Consider the following 18549-nt stretch of genomic DNA (forward strand, 5'->3'; position numbering starts at 1 on the left):
CAGGAATGTCTACTGGTTCAAGCTAGGAGTCCAGCATTTTACAGCTGGGACTAACGTGTGTTCCTGCTGGAAAATCATGCTTTCCAGCCAAGAGTGAAATCTTCTCTGGCTGGAAAATGCATGCTTTCCAGCTGGGAATAACTTCCAGTTACAGCTGGAAAATACGTGCTTTCCAGCTGGGAATATTTTCCAGTTCCAGCTGTATTATTGAACCGGAAATTTTCCCAGCTGGAGATTTTTCCAGCTAGAAAAAGCATTCCAGCTGGAAAAGTATCCAGCTGGGAAAAATTTCTAGTTCAATAATCCAGCTGGAACTGGAAAATTTTTCCACCTCGTGTCGCTGTGCACCGCGGTTTCATAGAGTCACTGGAAAATTTTCAGAGTATCGCATCTGTTTTTCGCGCGCCGCCGCCGACGTGATTGGCTTCCTCGCATCCCGTGACCTCTCACCGCCATATCCCTTCCAAGCGCTTTGGGTGCGGGCGCGTTGAACGCAGAGTGTGGCCGGACATTTAGCAGTATCACGGCCCCTAGATGTATTTCGTCGCTTTTTTAGACGCGTCATGCAGATGCCAGAGAATAGCTCAACAGCAACCGAACGTAATCTGGGATTCTTGTTTATTTTTGCATTCCGTGCAGGAAGAATTAACGTCAAAGAGCGTCGTTCTGCGTGGTGGCTGCATAGTTGGCCGGAATTAATTCGCCCTCCTCAAAGAACACTCCTTTCTGCAGTGAACTACATAAACTTTGCTGGAAAAGCTCTCATGTGACAGGACCGTTTCGTTTCGCTATGTTCAGCGACACTAAAAACTACATACCAGATACCTTTCTATTTGCTCGGCTGTTTATATCTCGATCTATTGAACAGATTGTGCATTCATTTCGAGTTATAAGCATGTCACACACGAGAGGGAAATGGAAGATTTATTAAAATCATAACTGTTTACTGGTATACCTTGAAGGCAATTGTGGCATGATCATTTGCCATTGCGCAAAACAGAAGCGTGGAACTCTGTTGATAACTTGGTGTAAGGAAATGTTATTAAGCGTATTTTTTAATTTTTTGCAAGAGAAATGTTGCCAGTGCTGCATTGCGCCGAGTGTACCCTTACAATACTGTTGAGTGGGTCAGAAATGGTCACAGGAAAAAGAAAAGAAATCGGCATTTCCCACTCAATGATGGAATCGATTTCCTGCGAGGCCTAGGTCGATATACATATTGTGTTGCAGTAGCATGCACTTTAAGAATTTCCGGGATGTGCTATTTCTGATCAAAAGAACATAAAGCACTGTGCCGAGAAAGTTTTATAAGAGTGCAATATGAAAAAAAAAAAAGTTGAAATTAAAAGCAGTGCAGAAACTGAACCCCAGCTGTTTACGCGCTGGCAACGTAAAAAAAAAAATGTTTGTCGGAACACAGCAAAATATTTGTAAATGCACTGCAACGTCGGGTATTTAAATTAAGGAGACAATTAAATAAGTAAATTAAACAATTAACTAGTGATGCGAACAATAATTTTTATGGCCTATTTTCTACGTGTCTGTTAGGAAATGTCAACGTATTCGCAAATTAAGATGCACCTTACCTAAAGCACGCTGATTCGCCCGTACGTTCGGCTGCTGGCGTTCCGAACTGAGACATAAATACGTCACGCACAACTTCCAATTACTGTACACACACCACGTCTATTACACATAACACCCAGTTGAACAGCAAGCATGGTGCGCAAGCAAGGTATGCGTCAGCGATCAGTCGAAGGACGTAATGTTGAATTTTCTCGATGTTGTTCAAGGTATTGTTCAAGAGTGCGCTATGAAGTGAACCTGAACACTGACTGCAAAGCTAGCGCAAACATTCAAGATTCACCAAGTGTAAAAGTAAATGACATCTCGCACGAAGTCACTGTGCTAATGCAACTATGTTTACAGCTCCGGACCTAGCGAACACACCCGGCCGTGACACGAAAAGAGACCGATGAAGCCATGAATAGTTCGCGAGCACATGGCAACATTCGCCGCACGTTTCATTAGTTACACCGCTTATCCGCAGTCGATTTATAACCGTCAATGACTCGAAATCACTTCTAATATCCTCTTGAAGAAACACACACACATATTGCAGTTCCGCCGAGCGTAACACGTCATCGAGGCGAAAACATGGGTCACTTCTCAACACACGCTAGCAACGCGCCGTACGGTCTGGAAGGGAAATGGCCGCCGCCGCCCAATGTTGCCCGCATGCAGCCTACCTTTGCAGTACTCTGAAATTTTCCAGTGACTCTACGGTTTGATAACACGTGATTACTTGGAAGGAGCCCAGATGCGCTGACTCGAGAACTGCTCGAAGCCTTTCAAATTAGGAAAAAGGGTGATACTTGTGTGAGCATGCCGTCAGTATTGCTGCACAGTAGTGAATATCAGTTACATTTAAATGTCCCTTAGATGGCCTCGCTGCGAATTGCATTTTAATCCGTTTCTGTTCATTCCTGCACGAGCGCAGAATTTCTAGCTGTGCGTATGTTTTCAGTGATTTTACATTAGGAAATCAACTGTTTGTTTTAGTTGTGTCCTACATGCCCTGGTTGTGATCTTCTTTTCACACCTTGTCTTTTTTTTTTTCTACACATGCGGTGAGGGTTCTAGGTCTGTGTCTTCAAAAAGCCTTTATATTCCCAGTACTTCCGAAGAACAAAATTAATTGTGAGTTCGCATTCTTTCTGCCCCGTCTTTTTTCATCTCGTTCGTAACTTTGCGCCTCCTCTTTCAAGTGCTTGAACTTGAATAAGTCCGGCACTTATTTTTACCATGACACTATAAAACTGAATCACGAATACACAAGGCAGTAGGCTGCTTGATGGTACTTGAATAAGAAATACTCCGCATCGAGTGGTTGATGAGGTTAGAAAAACCAGGGTTACTATATAACGTCAAACTATTCCGTTCTGTTCCTATTCCATATATGCCATTAACGCTCCGTGAGTTGTAGAAATCTTCTGGGAGGTGCCCACCGTGCTTCTCTGTCAGATGATTCATCGACAGCCACGAAAACAACCTGTTTTATTAAAATATACAGACTGTTCAGGCATAGATAGATAGAACGAGAGAGAATAATTTCTTTTTCTGACTCTGCATCTCTGTCATGTTTATTCCTTGGCTAGTAATAAAAAATTTCCGCGCCGCGCAGAGATCACTTTTGCTGTTATCCGCCGCCGCCAAACAAACTGCTTTTCTCAATAGCAGGGAAGTGCTCCATTCCAAACACAATAGAAGGCAGATGTCCGCCACTTGTCCTGGTGCTGGCTACCCGTAGCTTCCGGCGAAAATGAAATTATTTGTGGAGATAATGAACATTTTGCCTGATTGTATTTAACGCTCTGAAGACGCATACAGCATCGCTTTGCGAATTCTTCACTGAGGATGCGTTGTATTTAACACCTCGCCGGAGGTTGCCGCAGTCACTCGGAGCAATCGGAGCATAGTCTCAACTTCATATTCCTTATGTTCCACTTTCGCTCCACGACCTCAGTCGAATCAGAACCCTCTCCACTTCCACTCATTCATCGACCCATGTCAGCCAGGGTGAAAGGAAATCGTGTCAAAGCAGGTAATCCGATTTGTAAAAAAAAGGTGTGTCTGTATGCGTGGTGGGGGGAGGCTTCCTGCAAACAAGATGTGCGTTTGACTGGGCTGATCAAAAAAGTTTGTCGGTTCCCAGCCGAGGCATAAATTTGTCGGCAGGCAGGACAGAACAGCTTTAAGTTATGATGCCGAGATGTAGTTCATTTTCGATTATTTATAACACTCTTCCTCACAGATCATGATTAATGAATGACACATATAGAGCGACCAGAGTAATAAAGTCATTTACATATTGGCTTACATCAGTGCTAATCATCATCATGATCATCGGTGCTAATCGGGCTTTTCAACGATAGGAGATTAATCTCACACGCACATTTATGAAACTGTTTTTCTTTAAGCGTACGTTTAGGAAGCTTACGAATTTTTGTGCGACATATTAGAAGCATAAATAAAACAACAGACAGATGTTCTATTAGTTCTCAGATAAACTTGTTTGATTTACTGAACGTGAGGTGTAGTCGTTATTTCTTTTAATTACAAGTATGAATATTATGTATGAAATACAGCATAATTGGATATAGTATGGCGCAACTCAACGTCATTACTATAGTGCAAATGAAATACGGGGACACCGTAGTTTTGTTTGACTACGAGAAGAAAACTTACCTCGAACAGGAGAGACCTCTCTTTCCGACTCGCTGTCATTGCTGAAAGCGATTCTCTTTCTTTCGTGCCAAGTGTGTTTTTCTTGTTCCTAGTCGGATTCCAGGTGCGAAGTCACTTCGGCGTATGGTAGCGCTTCATTTGCCCTTTTTAACGACCCTGCAGGAAGCCGAGCACATCCTAATTTAGTCAAATGCTTATTTGATTAAAATGAAATAAACAAGTCCGATACTTGGCGCCAAACCTTCTTTACTTAGCAAGACTATGTATTTCGTTATATAAATGTGCAAGCTTACTTTTCATGCACAGTATGAGTGTTCTGTATTGCTCCCAAGAGGCTTCAGCCGGAACACTTTTTTGTATCATCTTCGTTGTCTCGTATTTGGACGCTTTAGGCAGCCAGTAGCACCATGTTGTCTCTCCTCGTCACGACACCCAGGTATGTGGCACGACATAGGTACTTCCTTCTTCTATAAACTCTACTACATGATACCTAGAAATACAGATAGCAACGTACTGTTTGAGCTGCCAGTACATCATGTGCTTCTTTAGTTCAGATGGATATTTTTTTTTTACTGTCCACGTAAATTGCACGTGGTACTCTAGCGACAGAACACTCATGACAAATTGAATGTACCATAATATCCCATCCTTTAATAAGCAATTATTGCATTGACAAATACCGCCACTGCGAAGTATAAAGAATTCTCAAAAAGTCATCTCTTTATCTCTATTGAGCTGTGCTCATAATCACATCGCTGCAGCACGAACTCGTACGTATTTCAGAACTACCATAGGCTAAGGTCCGAGTAGCGCTGTTTGTGCATGAATTTATTCTAGAACTCCTCGTAACGATGAAAGCATAAAATCAGCGCACATTTTTTCTGCTTGAGAACGGTAGTCTTTTTTATATTTTTATGACCGCCCTCAGTTAACGAATAAATAAAAAATATTTACATTAAACAAAAGTCTCACTATGAGTGAAAACAACACTTGTGAATTCAAGTTCGCAGTACTAGCTGAACTGTATCTATACAGCAGTGAGTACGATATTCACCACTTATTATGACAAGCAATCGCATAATTTGACGTAGGTCAACACAAAACTTTGCCATCGTTCTTTTACATGAGTTTACATTACTCGAGCACGTCAATGATCAGGGGCGAAAGAAACTCGTCTGTTTAAACCACAGCTACTGCAACTTTTTTTCTTTCAGAAAGCTAAGAACTCGTCAATGTCTTGTGATTGCATGCAACCAACCTTTTTTTCTGAATCACTCTCGTATTCTGGATTGAGCCTCAATTTCCTCCAGTTTAACGGTTCGGTGACGTAGCCATGCCATATGTTGTACGCAGTTAACAAATCAGTGCATGAAAAAAATGACTATTCAATCTTGTGCCCGCAAGTCGCAAAAGCCTCATGAATTGCTTTTGAACCAATTTTGGAGCCGTGTTCATGATGCTGATCGTTTTCGTCACTAATGTGTATTGATGCAACGAAAAAAAAAAACGTTGCCTATTTCTTCCTTGTCCCCAGTGTAATCAGAACACCTAGTTTCTTTCTGCCCTGTGTTCAATAATACCTTAAAACGTCTACCTAGTCTAATACTCAAGGTACGTTTCGAACGCATTAGTGGGCTAGACTCCTTTTTTAACTCTCATTTCTAATATTAAGTTAAGCTATACGAATGAAACAAAGGCACAGTGATCATTAAAGCCCGTTTGATAGCACATGAAAGCCTAAATTTATGTGGTATTAGAAAGCTGAGCATACTGGCTGGCTACAGGCTAAAAGTTGGTGCAGCTCACAGGAGGTGAAAAAGTGGGAAAAACACGTGCTCAGATTTGTACGGAAATATCTGCCCCTTACAGACTATGTCGGCAAAATCAAACACATCTAGGCTAATGCCACGTCATGAAACAAGGAAAATGGAGAGCAGAGAAGAATGACAAGGCCTGATGTAGAGATCACCAATTATTTTGCATTGTTTCCCGACAACCATTGTTGAAGCACTAGCAAGAAAGTTGTATATCAGCACAATTCTATTTCCTGTCAGTAAGACGCAATTATTAGGCTTCTTTGCGCTCAAAAGGCTGTTGTTACACTTTGCTTTCGAAAACTGCTTGCAGTTGGTGTATGAAAGGGCAGGCCCGTTAATGTGGACGGATTCGGGGATTCCACCAAATCTCTGAACTGGGTTTTTGAACTCAGTATATAGGAGGTCATAGGGACTCTTCGTGTATCCTATAGTACAATTGCTGAAGAGGCTTGTTTCCAGATTTCATTGAGAATTTCAGGTTCTTTAAGTAGTTTTCAAATGGAAAGCAGCTAAAGTTGTCAAGGACTCCAAACTTACGGCAGTTGTCAGCTAGGTGTATCAGGCTATGCACATTGTACACCAATGATTCTTTTCCATAGATCACTCGACATCTGTGCACAAAACACCGAAGCAGCTCGTCTGCGTAATCAATAGATTCAGCCATGGCTGGACAGCAAAGAATCGCAATGCCAACGTGCAGACATATGAAATGATCGTACGAGGCAGAGCAAAGCACAGTTTTCATAACAACAGGTACTGCATATGGCAAGAAGAAGCGAAGTTCAGTTGCCTTCCATCGTTCATAAAGCTCGAGTGGCCTAGATTTTCGAGGAAAGTCTTGCGGAATGCACTTTCTGAAGCTAAAAAGTAGCTGTGAAACCTGTTGTATGGAACTTTGTGAAATCCTCACACCAAATGAACCTTTCAACCAATAAGCGATGAGCTTTCTTACGACCCCGAGGCACACTACATGCATGTAGTCAAGAGGGAAGCTGGAAGCCATGCGCAGGCCAATTTTGCTTAAAGGGACACTAAAGAGCAAAACGATTTTTCTCGCATTAGTAAAGTAGTCTTCCGCGATACCAAAAACACCACGCTTACTGCAAGAAGATGCTTAATAAGCGAGAAAACACGCAAAAAGAAAATACAGGTGGTGACGCCACCTTGAAATTCCCGCACCATTTGCCGTGACATCACATATTTTTGACGGCGCCTGCTTGGGCCTACGTAGTTCCTAATCGGTTAAATCGAAGTACATTGTCCTCTGAGGGGGCCAGAGACTTGACATAACGAGTTTGTGGAAATTTCGTCGAGCCAGTGGCACCAAAATACGTTAAATGCACTTTGAAATCTCTTACGTCACGAATTACAAAGTTCGGCGCGAAATTTAAAAATGAAACTTTGAACTTGGTTTTCTCCTCTAATAATAAACCTATGGTGGTGAAATAAACTACACAAGAGTTCTCCGAGCACACTTGATCAATCTAAACCAATTCATTGTTTCTCTTTAGTGTCCCTTTAAGGGGGAAAAACCCTTATGATGTTGTGTTCAAAAGATTCATCTGTGCAAAGTGGGCTGTCCGTTGCCTGGAAAGTCATCCTTCCGAAATACGTGCCTCTTGTACAGCATTTATCACAACCATAGAAGCCGGAAAAAGACTTAGTCGCTTTCACAAAAGCTTTTGCCGGCGTGTCGCATAATACCGCTTTTATAGTAACGGTGAACTTTTTCGAGCTGTAGTTGAAACCACCTCTAAGGATTGGTTCAATTTCTTGAGTAAATCGTTGCAAGTACTCATCTAGAGAATGTGGCTTTGATGTGCTGTAGTATATTTCTACAGAGAACACTCTGTCTAGCATTCTGTCTACGGGATGATGAACTTGGGCAAGAAGTTGCCAAACTTGCTACTGACTATTCTTGTACAGTGGAAGTCCATCAATATTAAGAGATACAGAAAGCAGCCGTATTCTATCATCCATGTCATCCCAAAGGTCAATAGTGCGTGTGAGACCACTTAATAAACCAATATGTACGTACTCTCCACCACTAATAGGTACAGATGGAATGACGTCAGGTGTATGGAGCAATGCGTGGCTACTTTTTGGAAGTTCTGGAAAGTGAGGCTTCAGAATCCCAAGCAATCTGTTAAGAGCGGACTGTCTGATATTGTTTTCAACTGCCCACGCCTGTAACGAGCACTTGATAGGTGCATGCCTTGACGCTTCAAGCTAAATGAGCTCAGTGTCACTGGCGGCTCCTGGTCATTATATAGCAGGTTAGAGGAAATTGCATCCGAGTAATTTGCTTCATCATCAATCACTGGAATTCCCCAAGCTCTTCCTCACTGCTTGTTCTCGAATCAGTAGCAATCGAATGTGTACGATCTGCCCCTGTAAGATTTGCTTCTGCATTCGCCCGAGCATCTTCTGTCGCTTCTTTACTGCACTGACTACTTGCACTTTTCGAAAGCCTAAGCTCTCGACGGTGCTTGAGTTTGCCCTCACAGGCTAGCTGCGATCATGTTACAAAACTGGCAGTCGCCCAAATCAAAGCTTTCCACTACCGTGCAGATCTGCCTTCGTTCATTCTATCGTTTGTGGCATACCTATTTTCCATGATCCTTCATTTTAATGCAAACAAAATTGACACGTATTACCCAATTAGTCTGCCTAGACGCTCCTTTAGGTACTCTTTGATCACCAATTCTGTCTGCAGCTGGTGCTGGATAATGTGTCTTAAAACGACTCGTACCAGCAAAACATTCACGTGAGCTATTTCGCTAGTGCTGTTACACGTATCTGTCACTGGTTGGCTGAAAAAAAGGCAGTGATAATTTGACGTCTTCATGTCTGTTCGATATAAACATGACACCTGCATGAAGTGACGAAGTGGGAGCAGTGGCCTAGTCGCCAGCTGCATAAAAGGAGTTTATTTGGATGTTATTGTGATTAGTACCAGTGTTAATCAGCATCCGTCGAAATATTCATTGAAAGGCAACAAGGTGGGGCTAGCTTCCAGATCTAATCAACGTGTGCGATTACCAATGAAAAAATGCGAAGTGTGCTGTGTACGTGAACGTTGGGTGCTGTCGATTGCGTGTGTTTCATGCCATCGTTGCATATGGCACATGCTCATCGTACACAAACATGAAAAGTGTTCGATCACTGCATCTGGCATATGCCATTTGTGTGTGTCCTGTGTTCACAGCCAAATGCTTACCTGTATGTTGATACTTTCAGCGAACTTCAAGGGCGAGAGTGATGATACACTCAGTAGCTACAATTTTCATTGCCTCTTCATCGCCGTCATACATGTTTTATTGCGTCTGAGCTGTTTTGCCGTTTGTTGTGCTCTGTGGTGACCGTGTAGCGTTTGAGTGAACAATGGCGTCCTTAGATGTGTATCTGCAGTGTTGCAGCGGTTCTAGGTGCTAATTGTTTTATGTGTTGTGCATCGTGCAATGTGTTTGTGTTACAAAGTGAACCATGCAAGCAATCAGTCATGGGTTCCTGTGTGTCAAACTATAAAAGCTGGATTTATCTGCTTCTCACATTTACTGTCTGCCTGAAAAGTTACTTGTGCACTTCTTCAGGTACATCTTTTAGTGAGGTGATAGGTCTGGACATGTGCTGATAGGTCTGGACACTACCCGTAGGAGGTGTTTTTAATGGGAATTTTGGGTGGCCTTCATTTTTGTTACGGGGATGTTAGTTTGAACCGCAAGATATTCATGACTAAACAAAGTGTATGGTTTTGTGTTCAGACCTGAACGGTTCGCACACTAAAGAATCAGAACTCCTCTGTTCTTGCGCGTGCCTAAATGTGCAGGTGGTTAGTGCAGGCATTTGTGAGAGCAGATGACAGATAAGCACATATTTTGTGAGGACTGTGTAGTTAATTTTAATGTTTTACATATCTTCATGTTCTCGTAGAAGGCTACATGTGTGTAAGCATCAAAATCAGTCATTCAAATTGCCGGGCGACTTGGTGCACACTTATTTGTTTTGAGAACAGAGTAAGGTGTGTTCAGATAATCACAGTCATAGGGGAGTGCCAGCTAGATTGTAGTTTCGCGAAAATTTTATATCGTCATGAGGTTGCGACTGTGAACAATGCAGCAGCCAAACCGGTAAAGTATAGTCTAGAATAGATTTGAGCACATAGGGAAGAGACACAAGAAGACGACGACTAAATGAGTTGGTAGTGGGCGCTCGGTTAGTCGTCTTATCTTCTTGTGTCTCATCCTTTTGCACTAAAATCTATTCTAGACTATATGAACCAACGCGCCAAGCAATGCATCTTACTACAGTAAAGTATAAATGAATTCTTTATTGGGTAAATGTGAGCCTAGCAAAGCAAGATATCTTCTGAGACTTTACGTGCAAAAGCCGCAATAATGATTATAACGCATACTGTTAGGGGTAGTCTGGATTAATTCTTTAGGGTTCTTTAACATTCACCTAAATTAAATATAAGCACTATATTAATAGACTATCGTGAGACTGTGAATAGACTATCGTGAGCACTGTGACAGGAAACACGCTATTTGCCACATGAGCGCGTGGCAAATAGCCTTGAACCCGCTGTTGGGCGATTCATAGCGGCAGCTGACGGAAACAATGTGGAAAAGGCCTGACTGGCTGCCCAGGCGGCGCTGCGAAAACGGTGCTAAAAAGCGCCCCCTACGACAAGTTCTTTGGTTTCGAGTAGTCAGACAGGCGGCCGCATGCAGCACTAAGCTCAGATGCGCAATGGAGCCGCCGCTGTCGGTTGTGCTGCGCTTTGGATCTCGGCCAGTTTCTGGCGTGGCTGAGTTTTTCAGGCCAAGCAATCTGCGTAAACGCAAGGAGCTCGTCAACGTCAAGTATGTTTACGACGTGCAGGAGATTGAAGGAACCATTTCGGCGCGCTGCAACTCGCAAGTGCAGCGAATCTCATACGACGTTGAACTCGAGTTAAGTTTTACGAGGCATGCTCGCGCGATTAACGACAGTGCATAAACGAAAAGATTGCTGTTAAGAAAGCCGACATGATTTGCATTACACGACGAAACGGAATCAAGAAAGGTGCAGTGACGAAGGCTAGCCGTCGGCGGCCCGAATGAGCGCATTCGCGTCGTGTGCGGTTTTCTGCCGCATTCAGTCGCAAACACACTTTTTCCCCCCATGCACGGTCGTAATTTTCAACATTTGCGTCTAGGGAATTCGTCAAATTCTGTCAGCGTGCGGTGGCGGTCGAGAAGCGACGGCGCGCAATGTTTACAGCCGGCCGCTGGAAGCAGCCGGCTGTAAGCTGCCGGAAAAATCGTAGGCACATACGCAGGGTGACTCATGGCATCGTTTTTCTCGTTTCGCACGAAATGCCGGCTGCATATCCTCGTGATCGCCGTCGGCAGCCACGGTGTGCCGTCTGGACTGCACACAGGGAATATATACATATATAAACGCGCGCACGCGCGTACGAAAAGTAATCAGCACGTTACATCTTCGTAAGAAGCGCAAAACCACTCACACGGACAGCTAGAAAGAAAGACACTACACAAGCGCTTGACTGCAACTAAGCGTTTATTCGGAAGCGCGACATATAAAAAGGAAAGAAAGAAGACAAACAAAACAAAAGCCCACGTGTCATATCGGTTATTACTCATCCATTATTGTCCAACACACCATCCAAAAAACGAAGTTCCTTCTGCGTAAGCGCGATAGACGGTGCACTGACACAATCAATATCATCCCGTTTCATTTCTGCAGCTTCAACTATTAATCTCGTTAACATATCTCTGTTGCGATACAAAATGCAGGTGTTATCAAAGTATGGCACACAGCCACAATCCTTGCAGTGGATAGCCAGGTGGCCATCCACGCCTTTCTGCACCTTATTATCATGTTCTTTTACTCGCTCATTTATACATCTTTCAGTTGTCCTACGTATGCGCGGCCACACGACATGGGTATCCTATACACAACAGTCTGTGCGCACTGAACATAGTCATTGTGATGGTTAATTTTACAACACTTTTTTTCTTTCTGAACAGGGCAAGTTTCACTACACAGTTTAGACAACTTCTCTGGTGCAGACATAGCCACTCTTACGCCAGCCTTATTTCCAATCTTCTTAAGATTATGTGCTACGCCGTGGATATAAGGAATAACAGCACACTTTTGCTGTTGCAGAGATATATCAACACGTGGTCGATTTTGATTCTTGAGGTCCCGATAGAGTGATTCGGCGACAGCCGCAACGAGTCTAAGTGGGTAACCTGCCGCCTGCAATCGTGCAACCTGTTGCTCAAAGCTTTTCTGCATTAGGTGTAGGCAAGATTTCTTCAAAGAACTGAGAAGGCACATACGTGCCACAGACCTCTTCACTGCTTTTGCGTGTGCAGAGGAGAAAGGCAACAAAGGTTTCCCGCTCCTGGGCTCATAAAACCAACAGACATGGTTATCCAAAAACCGTAATGTCAGGTCAAGAAACTTAAGTGCGTTAGAATTTGGCATTTCGTGTGTTAGCCTTAGGGACTACACACGCGCTATCCGCACACCCGCTCCGCACGTGGCGGGACACCTGCCGCCCGCAAACGGAGGAGGAAAAACCGGTACCCCGTGTGCGACGATTGGCGTCGTTCCGGTTTTTCCTCCTCCGTTTGCGGGCGGCAGGTGTCCCGCCAGGCGCTGAGCGGGTGTGCGGATAGCGCGTGTATAGTCCCTTAGGGGCCGACAAGCTGTTTCAAATTCTTTAAAGACAAAATCAGCGCAACGTGGAAACTCATTGGAATCACATTTCAAAAGAACCAAATAATCATCCACAAACCTGAAGATTTTCAAAACATTAGTTCCTAATAACTTGTCATCAAGTACACGATCTAAGTGGGCCATAAAACTTTCACTAAGTACAGGCGCAATAGCAGACCCAATGCAAATTCCCTGCTTCTGAATGTAAATATTGTCGTTCCAATTAACAAACGTAGACGTTAAGTAAAGCGCTAATAAGTCCAAAAAACCTCGAACAGACATTCCACAAGCATTTTGAAAAGACACAGCACCATGTTCAAGAATACACTTCTCAACAAACTCCAGAAGCAAATCGTGGGGTAGGGAATAGTATAAATCTTTTACATCAATGGAAAACCCTTTCACCTGTACCTCGGCATTAGATACTAGAAATTCTACAATCCGCTCTGAATTCATTGTGCGAAAAGGATCATTAGGTTGCAGAACGTTCAACTTTTCTTGCAGAAACAGGGCAACACTCTTCTGCCATGAACCCTTTTCTGAAATAATCACTCGGAATGGCATGCCTTCCTTGTGCGTTTTCGCACTAAAAAACATATCTAAGCCTAACTTGTCGCTTTTCACAATTTGTTTGGCCAAGTCAGGTAACTGGAGACTGTTGCACAAGTTTTTTGCAGCGGTCCTAACAGACCTAAGTGACACTTTCGGCTTAGAATCGAAGACTGAGGCAATTGCTACTTGCGCTTTCTGAAAGTAAGTACCCCTCGGAAAAACACAAAACCCACCTTCTTTGTCAGAAGGAATGATGCAGAGTCCTGATTCTATGAGGTAGGTGACCACTTTCCGTATGGGCAACTGTCGACGCTTGGGTTTGAACCTATGGAGCACATCAACACCTTCGGAAATGCATCGTTCCTTTTCACTGTCCGGAGCAAGGCCCGCAACTTTTCTGACGAGGGACAAGAGCTTAGGCGCGGTAAGTCTCGGTTCGATGGCATATTTTGGTCCTTGTCTAAGCGTACGCTTCACAAATTCAGGAAGTATGACGCCATCTGCAGTGTGGATAGGATTTTCCTGAGCAGGTTTCTTCGGTTGTTGTACGGACCTCAGCTGAGACAACACCGTAAACCAAAGACGTTCTGAAGCGCATTCCACAAGTCCGCAGGATTCACGCCACTTTTTCTTCTTCCGGTACATGGAACCCGGTTGACTGAATATCTGATTGTGCAGCATATCCCAGTAAAGCCTTGACTGCCGGTAACACACCGAGCGAAGTATCTTCGAAATCCGGTTACCGTGGCTCACCGAAGGCTGAAAGCCACCACACAGGGCCAACACTTCCGGGTGCGTTTGCTTCATCCTTAGACAATAGGAAAAAGCTCTAGCACGACACACGACGAGGGCGATGAATTTTACAAGTAAGGAGGGGTGAAGGGACGTATATGTTAAGGGGCCCGCAGAACTAGAAATGCAACTTAATAAACAAGTGTAACGGGCTAGTTGGTATAGATCCATTTTCGTAAGAAGCGCAAAACCACTCACACGGACAGCTAGAAAGAAAGACACTACACAAGCGCTTGACTGCAACTAAGCGTTTATTCGGAAGCGCGCGCTTAGTTGCAGTCAAGCGCTTGTGTAGTGTCTTTCTTTCTAGCTGTCCGTGTGAGTGGTTTTGCGCTTCTTACGAAGATGGATCTATACCAACTAGCCCGTTACACTTGTTTATTAAGTTGCATTTCTAGTTCTGCGGGCCCCTTAACATATACGTCCCTTCACCCCTCCTTACTTGTAAAATTCATCGCCCTCGTCGTGTGTCGTGCTAGAGCTTTTTCCTATTGTCTAAGGATGAAGCAAACGCACCCGGAAGTGTTGGCCCTGTGTGGTGGCTTTCAGCCTTCGGTGAGCCAAGGTAACCGGATTTCGAAGATACTTCGCTCGGAGTGTTACCGGCAGTCAAGGCTTTACTGGGATATGCTGCACAATCAGATATTCAGTCAACCGGGTTCCATGTACCGGAAGAAGAAAAAGTGGCGTGAATCCTGCGGACTTGTGGAATGCGCTTCAGAACGTCTTTGGTTTACGGTGTTGTCTCAGCTGAGGTCCGTACAACAACCGAAGAAACCTGCTCAGGAAAATCCTATCCACACTGCAGATGGCGTCATACTTCCTGAATTTGTGAAGCGTACGCTTAGACAAGGACCAAAATATGCCATCGAACCGAGACTTACCGCGCCTAAGCTCTTGTCCCTCGTCAGAAAAGTTGCGGGCCTTGCTCCGGACAGTGAAAAGGAACGATGCATTTCCGAAGGTGTTGATGTGCTCCATAGGTTCAAACCCAAGCGTCGACAGTTGCCCATACGGAAAGTGGTCACCTACCTCATAGAATCAGGACTCTGCATCATTCCTTCTGACAAAGAAGGTGGGTTTTGTGTTTTTCCGAGGGGTACTTACTTTCAGAAAGCGCAAGTAGCAATTGCCTCAGTCTTCGATTCTAAGCCGAAAGTGTCACTTAGGTCTGTTAGGACTGCTGCAAAAAACTTGTGCAACAGTCTCCAGTTACCTGACTTGGCCAAACAAATTGTGAAAAGCGACAAGTTAGGCTTAGATATGTTTTTTAGTGCGAAAACGCACAAGGAAGGCATGCCATTCCGAGTGATTATTTCAGAAAAGGGTTCATGGCAGAAGAGTGTTGCCCTGTTTCTGCAAGAAAAGTTGAACGTTCTGCAACCTAATGATCCTTTTCGCACAATGAATTCAGAGCGGATTGTAGAATTTCTAGTATCTAATGCCGAGGTACAGGTGAAAGGGTTTTCCATTGATGTAAAAGATTTATACTATTCCCTACCCCACGATTTGCTTCTGGAGTTTGTTGAGAAGTGTATTCTTGAACATGGTGCTGTGTCTTTTCAAAATGCTTGTGGAATGTCTGTTCGAGGTTTTTTGGACTTATTAGCGCTTTACTTAACGTCTACGTTTGTTAATTGGAACGACAATATTTACATTCAGAAGCAGGGAATTTGCATTGGGTCTGCTATTGCGCCTGTACTTAGTGAAATTTTTATGGCCCACTTAGATCGTGTACTTGATGACAAGTTATTAGGAACTAATGTTTTGAAAATCTTCAGGTTTGTGGATGATTATTTGGTTCTTTTGAAATGTGATTCCAATGAGTTTCCACGTTGCGCTGATTTTGTCTTTAAAGAATTTGAAACAGCTTGTCGGCCCCTAAGGCTAACACACGAAATGCCAAATTCTAACGCACTTAAGTTTCTTGACCTGACATTACGGTTTTTGGATAACCATGTCTGTTGGTTTTATGAGCCCAGGAGCGGGAAACCTTTGTTGCCTTTCTCCTCTGCACACGCAAAAGCAGTGAAGAGGTCTGTGGCACGTATGTGCCTTCTCAGTTCTTTGAAGAAATCTTGCCTACACCTAATGCAGAAAAGCTTTGAGCAACAGGTTGCACGATTGCAGGCGGCAGGTTACCCACTTAGACTCGTTGCGGCTGTCGCCGAATCACTCTATCGGGACCTCAAGAATCAAAATCGACCACGTGTTGATATATCTCTGCAACAGCAAAAGTGTGCTGTTATTCCTTATATCCACGGCGTAGCACATAATCTTAAGAAGATTGGAAATAAGGCTGGCGTAAGAGTGGCTATGTCTGCACCAGAGAAGTTGTCTAAACTGTGTAGTGAAACTTGCCCTGTTCAGAAAGAAAAAAAGTGTTGTAAAATTAACCATCACAATGACTATGTTCAGTGCGCACAGACTGTTGTGTATAGGATACCCATGTCGTGTGGCCGCGCATACGTAGGACAAACTGAAAGATGTATAAATGAGCGAGTAAAAGAACATGATAATAAGGTGCAGAAAGGCGTGGATGGCCACCTGGCTATCCACTGCAAGGATTGTGGCTTTGTGCCATACTTTGATAACACCTGCATTTTGTATCGCAACAGAGATATGTTAACGAGATTAATAGTTGAAGCTGCAGAAATGAAACGGGATGATATTGATTGTGTCAGTGCACCGTCTATCGCGCTTACGCAGAAGGAACTTCGTTTTTTGGATGGTGTGTTGGACAATAATGGATGAGTAATAACCCAGGTGAAAATATTGCAACTGGAAACAACTGGCCCGAACTGGGACCAGTTCAACTGGTTTATGGTCAAATTCCCAGTTGGGACCCACTGGGACCGAATTCCCAACTGGGACCCACTGGCAACTGGTCCCAACTGGGAATTTGACCATAAACCACTTGACCTGGTCCCAGTTGGCACCCACTGACAACTGGTCCCCACTGGGAATCCTGCCATAAACTACTTGATCTGGTCCCAGTTATTTCCAGTTGGCAGTGGGTCCCAGCGGGGGCCAGTGGCTCTTACTGAGATCTCAATAAGAGCCAGTTGCCCGTTGCAAATGGTGTCCCATTAGGAACTACTGTCTGAAGCTGGTCCCATTAAAAATTAAACCTGATGTGGCTCCAGTGCAAGATAAAAAAAAACAACCTTGGATCCTCCATCAAATGTTTATTTTACAAACATTACACAGCACTCAAATTGTTTAGTGTTTGGCGGCAATCCTGAATTTTTTCCGTGAGATTCGCGTACCCGTGACCAATGGGAGAGCGTTCCTGAAAAATAAGAGGTAACATATGTTACATGCATGTCTCAGAATAGCCATATCAATTTAATATACACAGCAGACCAGCCTTCTAAAAATTCACACTACGAACACTATTCCAGAGATCATGCCGGATGTAATGCGATTTTTTTTAAGTCGCTTACCTCAGCGCCAAAAACATAAGAACTACGGGAAGTAAGGCGATCGAAAGCATCTTTGTTTCCACTCGAATGTATGTACGTACCTACAGATGCAACAGGTTCGGGAATATCCATTTGCAGTGCAAAATATGGGCCCCTTTGCGCTTTCTTTAAAAGTCGCGGACGGAGCTACAAATTTGCACGAGTATACTTTACAGTTATTTAGCATGCCGTTCAAAATACTATTGCACGGCACTCGTTTCTGTGATGCTCCAAATGGCAGAAAATTAGCAAGCACTCCGCACAAACCCCTAAGCAAACATATTACAGAGCAGTGCCGAAAGAACTTGTTTACAATGCGGCGTTCCATCGTCTGAACACTCAAAACACTTTGCATTGCATTATATCAAGATGTTCTCTAGGATATTGAACAACTAGCACTCGAAGCATAGGTGATATATAGTTACCTTCAAACGGCTGCATCGCCGACAAGGCGCAGGCTTGCACAGCATTCCGCACACAATGGATCCACATATCCGTGTTGTCACAGGAAAAAACATTTGTCCGGCGTTCACCCATAAAGACTTCCAGAGACGAAACTGTCGGACACTAATTCGACAAAATCTAAATTACGCACGCCATGACTGCACGTTTCTTTTGAAAAACAGCACAACTAAGCACCGCTTCCGCGGACCACCACCACAGGACACTTCCACGCTTGCACCACTTGGCAGCTAGCCCTCGTACACATGTGGTGTACGAAACTAGTACGGCTGTGGTTCTAAATTTTCTGCCTTTATTATCGAGCTTCTTTCTTCCATTAAATAGTGCGGAATTGGCATGAAATAATACTTCTCAGTTTATTTGAGGTGTAATCTTTATGTTTCATTACTTTACTGCTTCATTTGTTTGAGCGTATATGAGATACGAAACTGATGGGATGGCTGTCGAGGTGGTTGGGGGAGAGAGCAGAGAGAGTGTGGCGT

The sequence above is a fragment of the Rhipicephalus sanguineus genome, chromosome 1 (assembly GCF_013339695.2).
Source record: "Rhipicephalus sanguineus isolate Rsan-2018 chromosome 1, BIME_Rsan_1.4, whole genome shotgun sequence".
NCBI classification, from domain to species: domain Eukaryota; kingdom Metazoa; phylum Arthropoda; class Arachnida; order Ixodida; family Ixodidae; genus Rhipicephalus; species Rhipicephalus sanguineus.